The following is a 15,429-nucleotide window of genomic DNA, read 5'->3' as shown; positions in this document are numbered from 1 at the left end:
GTGCCCAGCACATTGAAGGTGCTTAATAAACATTTCTTGACTGACTGACTGCCTGTATTGGTAGAGGAAGTTTCTCTGTCTGGCAGTTTTCTAAATAAAATAATAGGTCCACTCTCTATCCTTATCCCTCAAAAAAGGTCAGAATCTGTATATTATCTAGGAAAGAGATGTTTCTGATATTTTGAACTGTGATCTTAAGTTTTAAGCTACAGCCATGAAATCACTTTGATGAAGATGATGATAATTCTCTTTGAAACAAATCAACTTTATTTTTACATATTCACACAAAGCATACTTGGAGATCAAGTAATTTATGGTGTGAAATTCAAATGCTTGTAACAATATGTTTTAAGTCCTTTACTTCCTTATTTTGACCTTACAGAAAAATTATCAAGTGATTGCTATGAGAAATATTATTATATTTATACCTTCAAATTATTTGAGTAAGGTCAGTTTGGAACATAAACAAACATCCAATTTACCCCCTTCTTCCATTTATGCATACAGTGATTTTTTTCTGATTATCAAAATCTTATCAATAATTTACATTTTAATAAAACCTCTTTTGAATAATTGTCAACATTTTAAAAATGTCTGATTAAATAACATATGATTGTATGTACAAGCTATGTGTATATAGATACATGTATGTGGGCATTATATATACTTTTAGCAGGACACTAAAGTCAGGCAAATTAGTGACTGATAAGAGCCCAGTAACTTTGTAAATGCCATGGCAAATGTAATAAATGTTAATCATGTGAAATGAGGCGATTTACCCCCCTTAAGATGAACGGATGGTATCTAAATAGTCCTCCTTTTCAGTTATAAAAGGTCTTCCAATCTGAACAGACAAAGCTATTCTAGTAGTTCTATTTGTTTAAGAAAATAGGTCTAAATTGATGAAACTAATCATTTTATTCTAACTGCTCTTTTTAAAGACAATTGCTGATTGCATGCCCCTTTTGTAGCTGTAGCTGAGCCCGCGATGGTACAAAATAACCATCTTGCCAGTTGTCACAACTATTTGCTCATTCTTTAATTAAACATAATATAGAAGACAGTATAATTCACATCTAATTAGGAATCAACTTCTTTAGTCTGTGAACTCTTTCCAAAACTGGCTTCAAGGATCATTGTTCCATGATTAAGATACTTACTAAGGTTACTTGTGATTACCTGCATCAATTTCATATCAAAAAATACTACACTTTGCCCATTTTTTTATTAGCAATTCCTTCAAGCTGCATTGCATTCCGTTAGAATAGGTAATGACTATGATGGTCAGTGGGGAAAACTGTTACCATTGTCGCTGATTTCATTAAAATGAGTCTGATCAAGAGCGTGAGTCTTCTGAATAGATCTAACAAAAGAATTAAAAAGAAAATGAATACAAAGGAACCACAAAACAAAAATCATTAAATGTTTTATAATTTCCTTATATTACATGAAAATGTAACTTAATGATATTCAAATGAGCTTTTCTTTTTCACTTAGTAAAACTTTTCTGGTCTTTCTCAGGTACTACATACATACATTGTTCCTTCAAAAATCTGTGTGAGGGAAACTATACAGTCATTACTATGTCACTCTTGTTCCAAGTCCTACTGGCTTAGTTGATCATAGTCACCTCACTGATGCTCCACTTTATCTCTGTCATTTTGCTATCACAAATCCCAAACAATTCATATTATCTTCCTCTACTACTTTCATTATGTAATTAGCTTATGTCTAAGCACAAATGTCATGAAAATTGAACTCTTGGACTTTTGATCAGGCTCCTTCTTGAGGCCCAAAGCCTAATGGGAAAAAATGTTTTCTTCCCATTTAATTTCTCTCTCTCTCTCTCTCTCTCTCTCCATGAATATAAATATATTGTGTGTATATATATATATGTGTATGTATATATATACATGCACATACATGTATATAAATATATATTCTCTTCACATATATTAATTATATTCACATATTATCATATATACATATATATGTGTGTTGTAGTGATTCAGATATATATTAGGAGTCATCTTGGATTCCTCACTATTTCTCACCTCCTATTTCCAAGCTGTTGCCAAATCCTATCAATTTCACTTCTTCAACATCTTGAATACAGGGTTAAAATAAGACATTTTTCAATTGTGAAGCATTCAGTGGTTAGGAAATCCCTGAAATTGCATTGAGAATTGAAGTGATTGCTGAGTCAAGGTCGTTATAGAAGTCAGAGGAATGGAATTAATAGGTTGGGGTTGGAAGTAATATCGGTGGTGATGGTGGTTGCATTATAATATAGTTATCTTTTTTTGGGGGGGACAAGAGAGGACAAAAGAATGAGTGAAAATTTGAAGGAAAAATTGGTGTGAGAAGTGAAGTTGAGGAAGATCATGAAAGATAGCTTTAATCTTATCAGAAAAAATAGGAAATAGGGTCATCTTTTGTGAGCATTAAGTGTCTGAGATTATTTGGGTTCTCAAGAAGAAAGGTAATGTTTTGGACTAGTCAATGTGGGGGAAGAGAAAGGGAGTTAATGAGTAATAAAGCACTGCTGAGTATTAGTGGGTCTCTTGATGAATTTCTGTAATGTATATTCAGTCATTCTGTAGTTTGTGAATGAAATAAGCTTAAATGAGACTTTCCCCAGGAAAGCAGGACTGGATTAGGGAAATTAGATTTTAGTGAAAACCTAAGGTTAAGGATTAGCAAGACAATAACAGCAGGACAAGAGAACTGGTGATCTTAGGACAGTAGCTGTGGAACCATTGGTTGACTACAAATTCAAGCCTAGGAAAAGAGGAAAGGAAGATAGCCTGGGAGATTATGTAGGAATTGAAGGTCTAGAGGTCATGAAATGGACAAATCATAAGTTTGATGAGAGGAAGAAAATCAGGTAAGTGGAAGAAGATGAGGCTGCTATTAGTGATTATAATTTAATAGCTCAGAATTTCAGAGGTAGCAGACAGGTCTAAGGTATGGTTGTTCTTGTACATGGGTATAGTGGAGATGGGGATAAAGATTATAAAAGTCATGTACATCAAAGAACAATGAAGTTAGAGTGCTAAAAATGACTGACTAGGTAAATTTTGAATTCCTTTAGGATGATTGAACAATGTAGAAAGGAAAATACATAATATTATATGCTTCAGTTGCTGAAGTAGTTGAAGAATATGAGCGAACTGGAGATTGGTAGATACTACTGCTCATATTAATGATAATAGCTAACATTTAGAAAATGCTTTTAGATTTGCGAAGTGTTATATATATGAACTCATTTGTTCCCCATAACAATAACTAACATGATTAACCAGGGAAAAGAGAGGTTTCTATTTAGGCAAGGAGGCAAAAGGAGCTTTCAAAGAAAATGTTTAAGGGTGAAGTGAGTAGGGCTCCAAGTATCATACTGGAAGAAGAGAAACCTGTGTAATATTCTAGAGCTGAATTAGAGAGGAACAGAATTGGTTAGGACAAGAAGAAAGCAGAGATGGTAAAGTATGAGGGATGTAAAGCTCTGTGGGTAGAATTTTAACCAGACTTAAAGTTCCAATTAGTGTACTCATAACATGGAATGTTGGCCTGGCGAGCTGCCCTCTCCAATCTGCTCCCCAGGTGGACTAAGCCCTCTTTGATTACAGCAAACCCAAGGAGTATGGAATTGGGAAGGAAGGAAAAAGTCTGGAATCCTGCCTTCTTTGATTTGCTCCCTGGATGGATTGGGACCTTTCTGATTGCTATGTGCAGCATCTAGTCCATGATGAAGGCAAATGGATGTTTTCTCATACCTTATTTTATGGAATATAGGTTAACCTGGGTTTCTTCAGTGAACATAAAACATCTGGAATGGGAACAAAATACTCTTGCAGAATAACCATAAATTTGTTTTCTCCCATATTCCTTTTTTTACTTTACTCAAGACTCTAAAGGTCACATTTTATTTAAGACTCTATCTACCCAAGAAGCAGGGCAGATTCTCAAAACGTAAGGATCTTAAGCAGAGGCATTTCAAGGAGCCATGATATAGGATGAATAGAAATAGAATTGAGTGACCAGCAGTCCCTACATCTATATTGTGTGAAAGTACTTAAGTATGATATTAATGAATTAATCAGGAAATGATGACATAAAGTTTCACAAGATGTAATTGATCAAATATTTTTTGTTGATTTTAATTTATACATACCAATTGTTAGATATTAAAGTAAAATCATATAGAACATTGTATATTGTACTGTGATCTGATGTTTTGTTGTGTATCAGCAAAATTTATCACCATATTAGTAAAGTCTGTTTATCATCATCAAATCAATGAACTAACCTAAAAATTGTACCTTCACATATATTCTTAAAGATAGTACTTGGCAATTAATTGCCATAATAGTCTATAGTCTGACTACATTATCTTCATATATATATGTAGATATATATATATAAAGTGTATATATATATATATGCACATGTATGTATATGTATATGTATGTGTATGTGTATATGTATATGTATATGTATATGTATATGTATATGTATATATGTATGTATATATATTGTCCTGGAAGAGAAAGTTTTATTCACAGCTTCAGTTGTCAAAACAAATTATGCAGAAATATTAGTAAAAATAAAGTGAACTTGCTATCTTAATAAAAATAGAGCAAATGTAACTTCACAGGTTTATCTGAGAATGTTGAATGTGACTAATATTTGGAATTCTGCAGTAGGAGGAGAAACCTTCTTCAAAGGAACCAATTACATGTAAGTAGAGTGGTATTATCAGAGTATATAAAGAAGACATCTTATTTTGTGTACCTACTACCAACATGACTGATATGTGGACAAAAACATTTGGGTGAGGATCAATCATGGGAGAATCAGAAGATATAATGAGATTGGAACATATTATATACCTACCAGACACTATTAACAAACGTCTGACAGGTCATTCCCTCGCTATCCTGCTGACTTTGACCTCCTAGATTCAAACCTTATTCTCCATTCCCCACTAGCTACTTCCCTACTTTCAGCCTCCTCAACCCAACCTTCCCTCCTTAATGCCACATTCTAAGGCCCCTTCCTCTATGCTCTCTGGAATGTCTGTTCAATAGGAAACAAACTAACTTTAATGTTAAATCTTATCTTTCTTACTCCTATCATGTCCTAGTTCTCACCAAAACTTGACTCGTGTTTGAAGACACTACCCCTCTAGCCATCCTTTTCAGCATGGGTTGCATCCAACTTAGTCATCCAACTCACTGGTCAAGGTGGAGGAGTTGGAATACTCCTTTCTTCCAACTGCCATCTTCAAGCTTTCCCTCTACTTCCATCCCTCAGACACCTCTGCACTTAATCCATATCCACCACCCAATCAAAAGTCTTATAGCTCTTGTCTACTGACCTCCAAGATTCTTTCCTTTCAGCAATTAATTTAATGCTTGGTCAACAATCTTTCTCTCCTCCCCAACTCTTGCCCTCATACTAAGTACTTAAAAATACATATTAATACTTCCGCAAACACCCTAAACTTAAATTTTAAATTTTACTCATTTACCATTTCCTTCTTTCACTCTACCTTAGCTACACTCCAAAATGTATCATTTCCATGTTCATGAAGTCAGAAGTTCTCCTCTCTGATCACAATCTGTTGTGATGACCAGTCCCTCTGTCTTGAAATAACAAACCCAATTTCTTGTCCTTACCATAATCTCCAATCTCTTGATCCCTCACTTATGTCCTAGGTCATCAGCCATACACTCGCTACAGTCTCCTCACTTCTTCATCTTCACCCCTTGGTGAAACAATTTAACTCTATGTTTCCATCTTCTCTTAAGTCTCCTGCCCCTTATCTTGTCACTGATCTTGCCCTGCCAAACCTCAGTCTTGGACTACTCTACCATCCCACAAACTTATCTTCTACTCCTTTGCTGTAGAACAAAGCTGGAGAAAGCATTGAAACTGTGCTGACTAGATTCACTACAAATTTATGTTATGTGACCCTACTGGGCCCTCACTTCTGTAGGGCAATTATGTTATACTTCCCTAATTGACTCACCAAAATCACCAAAGAAGCCTTACAAACAATTTTTTTCCTCTTCTTACCTCCCATAGCTACTCCTCCCTCCCTCCTCTCAGCTGAGAATTTGCCTCATATTTCACTTAAAAGAAATTGAGGCTATGAATTTTGGGACCATGCTTACTGTGCCACTTGTTTTGTTTCTGGCATTAAGGAGTCCCTCCGATGGATGTAGGATGTAGTAGGATGTAGGATTCCTCTATCGACCCTGGTTTTTGGCAGTTGGTCTCACAGCCTCATACTCCTCCAATGTAGGTGTGGCTGTTAATAGGTTAAGTCCTTGTCCTGTTACCCAGTTTATGTCTAAGGAAAGGCCCCTAGGTCAGCCAAAGAAGTTGGGGGAAAGAATCTCTTAAAGAGTTCAGGTGCTAAGAATATGTAAAACAATGGCAATCAGTTCAATGCAAAGCTTTATTGTGAGCAATGGGGAAGAGGGGAAGGGAAGAGAGGAAAGGGAGACTAAACATACAACTCAGGTATATACACAAATATAGAGTACAACTCATGTAAAGACAGCATTTAATTTGGAGAGCACAAAGACACTGGTCCATTCAGCATGAAAGGAGATGCTCCAGTATGAAGGTATATTGCTGTTGGAGGCAGGAATAGGGAAGAGAAGGGAAGGGAAAAGAGGAAAAGGAGACCCAACTAAGGCATATACACTTTTCCTTTTATACTATTTGACTTGGTGATCTCATCACCTCTCATGGATTTTATTATCATATATTTGCTGATGAATCTCATACCCACTTTTCCAGCGTTACCCTCTCTCCTGAGTTCCAAGTTTTGTAGACATTTTAAATTCAACATGTCCAAAACCAAACTCATTATTTTTTGCCTCCAAACCCTTCCCTCTTTAGACCTTTGCTATTACTAATAAAATATACATCATCCTCCCAGTCACCTAGGCTTGCATCCTACTGGACTCCTCATTATCTTTCACCCCACTAATCATCACTTTATTCTTGGACTTTGTTATAACCTCTTGTTTGTTTTCCCTGCCTCAAGTCTTTCCACACTCCAGTCTATCCTCCATTCAGCTTTCAAACTGATCCTTCAAAAGAATAGGTATGAGCATCTCTCTCTCTCTCTCTCTCTCTCTCTCTCTCTCTCTCTCTCTCACACACACACACACACACACACACACACACACACCCCATTCAATCAACTTCAGGGGCTCTCGACACCCCTCCAGGATCAAACGTAAAATTCTACTTAGTATTCAAAGCCAGTTATAACCTTGATCCCTCTTACTTTTCCAGTCTCCCCATTCCTCATTCATGTACTTGGGAGCCAGTGACACTGGCCTCATAGCTAGTCCTCACACAAGATATTCTATCTCCTGACCCTGGACATTTTCACTGGCTGTCCCCAAGTTTGGAGCAATCTCCTTCCTCATTTCTATTTCCTATCTTCCCAAGCTTCTTTCAAGTCTTAGCTAACACAAAGTATTCTACAAAAAGTCTTTCCTGATCCCCCTTAGTAATAACTTTATTTTTTTCCTTCCGTTGAATGTCTCCAATTTATCATGTTTATTTCTCATTTGTCCATAGTTGTGTACATGTATTGTTTCCTATTTGATTGTGGACACTTTGAGAAAAAGAACTAGCTTTGACCTTTGACCTGTCTTCTTCTCTGTAGTACTTAGCACGGTCCTAGTACATAGTAAGGGCATAAGCAATACATGTTGACTGAATGGCACTATTACAGATGACACAGAAGTAGGCTATAATACTGATGGGGTACCCAAGCCAAGTGACCCCTGGTGGAATCCTTCTTTAGGGTTCACTTGACTCTGGGGAAATGGTCTATTAGCCAGCTTTGGTGAATAGGCACTAATTACCCTCTACCTTACAATCCTTTTTAGACTTTGTATTAGTTGCTATATTAAAGCTTGTTCTAAAGTTGTACCAGAAAAAAAAAACTTATTGTCAATGTATACTGTTAAGAATAAATATGTTAAAAATTTTTTTAAAAACTATGTTAAAAATCTTATAGAATTATCATATATGATACCAGACACTGAGGTCCTTTCTTGAACTAAATTACCAAACATTCCTATGGATAAGTGATCTATCAAGGACATACAAGTTTCTCATTGATCAAAGGGGGAGGGATTAAAATAATCAGATTGATTCTGTGTCATTTTTTAATTGCCCCTATTTGCAACTGATCAATTTTGTCCTGTAACTGCCTGAGTCATGGTTCTTTGTCTCTGAACTTAGTTCAGAAATTCAGCTATCCTGTAATAAGTTAAGTTTAGAAATCCAGTTCTCTTGTTAATCATTATTCTATTCTTGTGTCAAGAATTTCTTGGTTGTTATCCAAAGAAGTCTGGTTTGCTATCTCTGTCTTTGAAGATACAGATGGACCCAAACAATGAATATTTCTTAGTCATAAGAGGGAAGGAAGGGGTTGTTTGTTGCTAACCTCTTTCCCAATTCTCATCCAATCATATTTTCTTCCATCTATTATGTGACCTTCCTACTTTCTGTACTCCTCAAAACTATAAAAGAGAGATATCCCTTTCATTTAAGGTTGCAGGTTTGTGGAGGAAGCTGAGATCTTATTTATTGGTAAATTCATGCTTTACTAATAAATTTGATCTGCTTGGCCAAAAAAAAAAAATAGTGATGGAGAACTTCAACTCTCTAATGTGACAAAGGCAGACTAGCTAAGCTATTATTAGCTTATATAAATTATGCTTTCATGCTTTAGAAAGTAGAGGCAATAACAAGGTAAAGTACCTATTTAGGACACAATTCTGAAAATCTGCTAGCCAAAGTAGGAACAACTAAAACCTTGGGAGGCAGTTACTCCATAACATTCAAGTTCATGATTGCTTAAAAAATGATTTGAACTGGACTTGATAATCTTACATATATGTGAGAACTTTGGAAACCTTTTTTTTGGAGTTTAGAAAGTAAATACATAGGATCCCATGACCTAAAATTCTAACAAGAAGTGAATTTAAGAGAGAAAGTATAAAATATGTCAGAAATTTATTCTGATAGTATAAGCACAAAAACTCCAATGTAGAAGAAAAATGAGAAAGTGAGGAGTGTAAAAAAAATCATTAATGTAACTGCACTAGGAGTTTGGATAATCCCCTTCCTGCCCCACATACTCAAAACAAAGGCAGGCAACAGGATAAATACAAAAGGTGGTGAGATAAGTAATAAATAATAATAAATAATGATAAGTAATTAAACTTTGTCAGGGATATTTACATAAAGATTGAGATGAAACTTTCAATGAAGACTAAAGGCAAGAAATTGTCTTTTAAAGCTATATTAAAATGAATTTTAGTTAAAAGAAAAGGTGAGAACCCTATATAGGTTGGATGGGTCAATGGTAACAGATAACAGAGAGAAGGGAGATGAACTATTTCTCTTGAGTTGAATTTTCATGCAGAGCCTTAAGCTATGGAATGTCTTGTGCCATTTCCCTGAACTCTTTCAAAACTGACCTTTCAAAGTCTTAGAAATGTGTCAGATTTGTGTGGCATTCTTTTCCTATTGTCTTTCTATTTTCTCTCTCAAGGAGAATAATCCTAAAGCTAGCACATATAAGACAAAAATTGGTTAACAGGGAATTGAAACCCAAGATAAATGAGGAGATATTAAGAGTCCCTAGCAATCCATGCTGAGTTCATGAAACCCAGCCTTGATTAACTATGTCCCAGTATCCTGGAAGAACTGAGAGTTCTAATTGCTGTACCATTGTCAATGATCTTTGAAAAATTGTGGAGAAAGAGAGAGGTGACAAAGGACTGAAAAGAAGCAATTGGTGCCTTGATTTTTAAGACGGAGAATAAAGCAGATTTTTTCAAACCACTAGACCAGAAAATTCTAGTAAAATTATAGAGAACCACACTCTATGAGACAAATATCTGTCTCACGGATTATTGAGAGAGTAGGGGTTCATCAAAAACTATGACACAGTACAGATTGAAGGGTTCATCAAAAATAAATCATGAAAGATAAAACCATCTTCCTTTTATGATAGGAACATTAGATTGACCAGTTTAGGGAATTCAGTGGATGTCGAACACCTTAATTTCAGTAAAAAATTAATGAAATCTCTCAACGTATACTTGCAGTCAAAATGAAGATATATAGGTTAAATGACAGTTTAGTTAGGCAATATCTGAACTATTTGAACAACAAATCACCAAGACAGTGATTAATGAATTCATGTTGATTTGGAAAGAATTCAATAGTGAAGAGACACAGAAATCAGTCCATGTTCCTAGAAAGTTCCTGAATTCTATTTAGCATTTTACCAATGAAATCATAGAGGGCATAACAAATTTTCAGGAAGAACAAAGAAAGGATGGATAGATAATACATTTAGGGACAAAAGTGGCAGCAGAGGGTAGTAGAAATTACCCAGTATTTGGAGTTAGAGGGCCCAGTTTCAATTCTGAGTTTTGGCATTTGGGCAAAAAATTTAATGCCTTGGTCTCATTTTCCTCACCTGTAAAATGTTGTTTTTGTGCTAGCTAACCTCAAATGACTCTTTCAGTTCTAACTTTATGATACAAAGAATCAAGATCCTATAGACAGAATTAAATAATCAAAAGTATTTCTTGCATAAATGCATTGTTTTAATGTATTGCTTTTAATAAGTATAAATATTTAATAATATTATTAACATTAAATAAGTAACACTGTTAATAATAAATTATTAATTAATAAAATAAAATATTAATAATGAATATTAATAAGCATAAATTGTTTTCCTAAGTGGCCTCTTTGAAATTCTGAATTTGCACGTTGAGAAGACTCTTAGAATAAAAAGTACTAATCTAAAGAGAGGATGAGGGATCTTATAGTCATGTGAATCTGAGATTCTTTTCATTTCAAGAGAGTCTATTACCCTAGTGAGATTGAAAAGGAAGGAAAGAAAAAAATAGGAAAGGCAAGTACTGTGGTTGTGGGATGTCTTACAATGATTACTGAGTTTGATTGAGATGGACTCAGAGTTCAAATGGGAGAGGAAATAAGGAAGGATTTAGATTACCATGATTTCATAAAAGTAGAAACTCTCCAAGGGAAGGAGAAAAAAGATTTGAAGATATCAAATTCATAAGATATCAGTAGTGTTCATCAATTAAATCCCTAAGATAACATTGACTGGATTTCTATTGGAAGGAGGAATGTATTGGTCATTTGTATGTAGAGGTTGTTTGAAAGGTGAATATTCAAAAGTAGGGGAGTACTTGTATGTCCACTACCATTTATATGTAAAAATTGTTCATTTGCATATAAACATGTCCATTTTCCAGTTTCTAGATTCTGCTCAATTTGGGGGAACCAATTTTATTTACTCAAAATAAAAAAAAAGTTTATTCAAATTTAAAGAAAGTCATCGTTAATATAAAAGTGTTTACCATGAACCTGAGGGGAGAGAACAAAATAATAAACCCAATAGAAGGTACATATTAGACATTAAGGTTTTGGAAAATTTCTTTTGATGGCCTAGGTAGCAGAACTAATTCCTTCTTGGGCAAGGATTTCTTTATTCTGCTAAATTGAAGTTGGAGTTAATAGATTTTGTGGTTTTGAATGACCTTTTAGGGTAGTTACTTTGACAACTCTTTCACTTGGGTAACTAGCAATTAAGGCAACATTTAGGCCTAACTGTCTACAGATAGACACATTTTACACATTGGAACCATGAAAATTCCACTGTTTTTCACAGTCAGCTCACTATTCCACAGTTATCATCTGATGAAGGGTGATGATTTAAGGGCCTTCTAAGTCATATGTTATGCTCATTCAAATGTTATTGGGTAGACATTTTCTTTCAAGCCATTATATTTAGCATAGAAAAGGTAATGCTTCAACATCTATTGGGAGTGTATGAGTATGAACAAAACAGCAAAGAAAGATAATATGGGAATGGGATGACGTGAATGTTTCTCAACTCCAAAGTATTAGTTCTGCATAGGAAAACTCTCTCTTATACTATACAATGAATTACCTAAGAATCTTAAGTAGCAAAAGTGCTAAATTTTATTTGTAGGAGTTGCTCACTGGAAAAAAACTTACTAAAGAATTTGGCAATGTCTGTGTAACTTTAAATAATGATAATAATAATAATAGTTAACATTTACATAGTGCTTATTATATACCAGGCACTGTGTTAAATGCTCTACAATTATCATCTCATTTGATCCCCATGACAATCTTGGGAGGTGGGTATTATTATTATCCCTATTTTACAGATGAGGAAACTGAATTTAAGTGACTTGCCCAGGGTCACAAAGCTAGAAAATGTCTGAGGTTGGATTTCCTGACTCCAGGCCCAGCACTCTATTCATTGCACCACAGAAAACATTTTTTTTTGTTATCATCCCAACCCTCCATGCCATACCCTTCCAAAAAAAAAAAACTACCTAAACTGTTATTTTTTTCAATTTTTAAAAAACATTTTTATTTAAAATTTTGATTTCCAAATTTTATCCTTCCCCTTCCCCCTCCTTGAGGTAGTAACAATCAGATAAAGGCTATACCTGTGCAATCATATAGAACATCTCCATATTAGTCATTTTGTATAACACTCAAACAAAAGAAAAAATGAAAGTAAAAAAATAGCATGCTTAAATCTGTATTCAAACAATATCAGTTCTTTCTCTGGAGGTGGATAGTATGCTTCATCATTTTTTCTTTGATATTGTCTTAGATGATTGTATTGCTGAGAATAGCTAAGTCATTCACAATCCTTCATAAAATAATATTGCTGTTACTCTGTACAACCTTCTCCTGGTTCTGTTCACTTCATTATGCATCAGTTCATGTAAGGCTTTCCAGGTTTTTCTGGAATCATCCTGTTTGTCATTTCTTATAGTATAATAATATTCCATTACAATCATATTCCACAGCTTGTTTATCTATTCCCCAATTGATGGACATATCTTCAATTTCCAATTCTTAGCCACCACAGAAAGACCTGCTATAAATATTTTTGTACAAATAGGTCCTTTTCCATTTTTGGATATCTTTGATAATCATTTAATCTTAAAAATGTTTTCCTTAAAACTTAAATTGGGATGATTTTTATCAGCTCCCTTTTCCTTTGGGCAAATCCAAGTAGGCTCAAGTCACTGGGTTCTATTCACTTTCTTTTACCTTTTTTTTTTTAAATACAATTATCAGTTACTTCTCCTCAAAGTAATTTTTTTTTTACTTTGAAATTGACTTTAAAGCTTTGAAGTAGACTTTGTTTTGAAATATATGTGGATTAAACATGCAATACAAGGAAAAATTACTTGATGATACATGAACTGAAATAAGGCCAATATAACAAGAGAGCCACTTAAATCATTGTTAAGGAACATTTAATAACTCATATAGCTAAATGTTTTTAATCCAAATTTATTCCAACTATCCAGAGTCTCCAAATATTAAGATATCACTTCTGAGAAAAGATTGTCTTTCTGAAACTGAGACTGAAATTTACACTGGGGAAGAAATGGCAGACTACAGATGGAGATGGAAACATTCATTGCTAAATATGTATTGATTTGACCAGTTTCATTATAACACTTTGTTACAAGTCAGAGTTGTATTGGGAATCATGGGGTCATTGAAATGTGACAGAAATATAAGAAAAAAACATCAGAAAGCAAAAAAGTATAAAGAACATTGGACACAGAAATCATGATACCATGATTGATTCTAGTACTGACTCTTTCCTTGACTGTATGCAAAACTCTTAACTGCTCTGCTTAGTTTTCCTGTCTCTAAAGTTATCATAAATTCATTGAACTATAGATTAAGAGCTACAAGGGACCCTAAAAACCATTTAGATCATGCTTTCATTTTACAGATAAAGAAACTGAAGCCCAGAGGGTTGAGTTCCCCAAGGTCATGCAGGCAATTATACACCTTTCTCTCTCTCTCTCTCTCTCTCTCTCTCTCTCTCTCTCTCTCTCTCTCTCTCAAATAAATATTAGAGATATAAAATTTCTCCGAAATATTGCTTTTATCACATCCTCCAAAATTTTGTTATGTTGTCTCATTGTTATCACTATTTTTGATGAAATTATTATATCTATGCTTTATTTTTTATCCACTAATTCTTTAGAATTAAGTTTATTTTTATATTTGTTTATTTAATTTTAATGCATAATGGTCAGTATAGAATGTGTATTATATTTCATATTTTTTTGCCTTGTTTTGTAAAGTTTTTGTGTCCTAAGATATGATCAATCAAAATGGTACTACAAACAGATGAAAATATGCATACTCCTTTCTGGTTCCATTAAATAATCACCAAAGATCTATCATATCTAGTTTTTAAAATCTTATTCACATCATTCTTTCTTGTATTTTTTTTTGTTGAGATTTATCTAAGGCTGATGGGAATAAATTGAGGTTCCCCCATTATTAGAGTTTTTATTTTTTTACTCCTTATGCTCCATTATTGTTTTCCTCAAAGAATAAAAAAAATCACAGTGACCAAAGTGGACTAGAGTATAAGAAATTATGTAAAAAAAAAATCCTTAACCAGAGAAGAAAAATCAGAAACTAGTCATTTTGTCTGTAGCATGACTGCATTGTTCTTAGGAGGTCTATAACAAGCCTGAGATTCAAAGCATGAAATGTGACTTAAAGCAATTGAGTTTGGTTAGTTTTTTTTCCCTGATTTGAGAAAAAAAAATCATGGTGTGTTTTATCAAAGTGACTCAGAATATAGTGAGCTATCTTGTGAAGTAATGAATTTGATTATATGTGTGACCAGAAAAAGGAGGCAAGCATGTAAAAAGAGTGAGGGATAGAAGATGGTTGGCCCAAATGTTGCCTCTTATCTTAAAAATACTAAAAGAAAACAAGGGAAGCATACAGTGTATTAAAGACAGAAGAAATTGTATGAATTGGGGAAACCCGAACAGATTGTAATATGCCCCTGTGAAAAGAGCTCTTCTGCCAAAGAGACCTACTGAAGTAATAAAAATTATATATCTAGCTTTTCAGACATTGAAAAACATCACAGAGTATTTTTTTAATGTGGACCCAAAATTATTAATGAAAAGTAGTGACATTTGTATAATTTAACATTAGGAAGGTGGTTTTAATGAAAAAGGAAAATGGTATGCAGATTGGCAAAATAATGATTTCTGTGAATATTAACATTTTTTGTGAGCTACCATTGTAACTACAATCCCTTACTGAGTTAGCACTATATTAAGTAGCTTTTATTTATAAATATCTCCAACGTCAAATGAACAAAGGTTTTTATTAAGAACTTAAATTTGCAGTGCTTTGAAGTTATGAAGTTCTTTCCTCACAACATGCTTGTGTGATTAATATTGTCACCATTTTGTGGATAAGGAGACTGAAGCTGTAAGACTTTAAGTGCCCCAC

Source organism: Vombatus ursinus, unplaced genomic scaffold, assembly GCF_900497805.2.
Source record: "Vombatus ursinus unplaced genomic scaffold, bare-nosed wombat genome assembly UNPS02009573.1, whole genome shotgun sequence".
Lineage (NCBI taxonomy): Eukaryota > Metazoa > Chordata > Mammalia > Diprotodontia > Vombatidae > Vombatus > Vombatus ursinus.
This window is presented reverse-complemented; position numbering follows the sequence as displayed.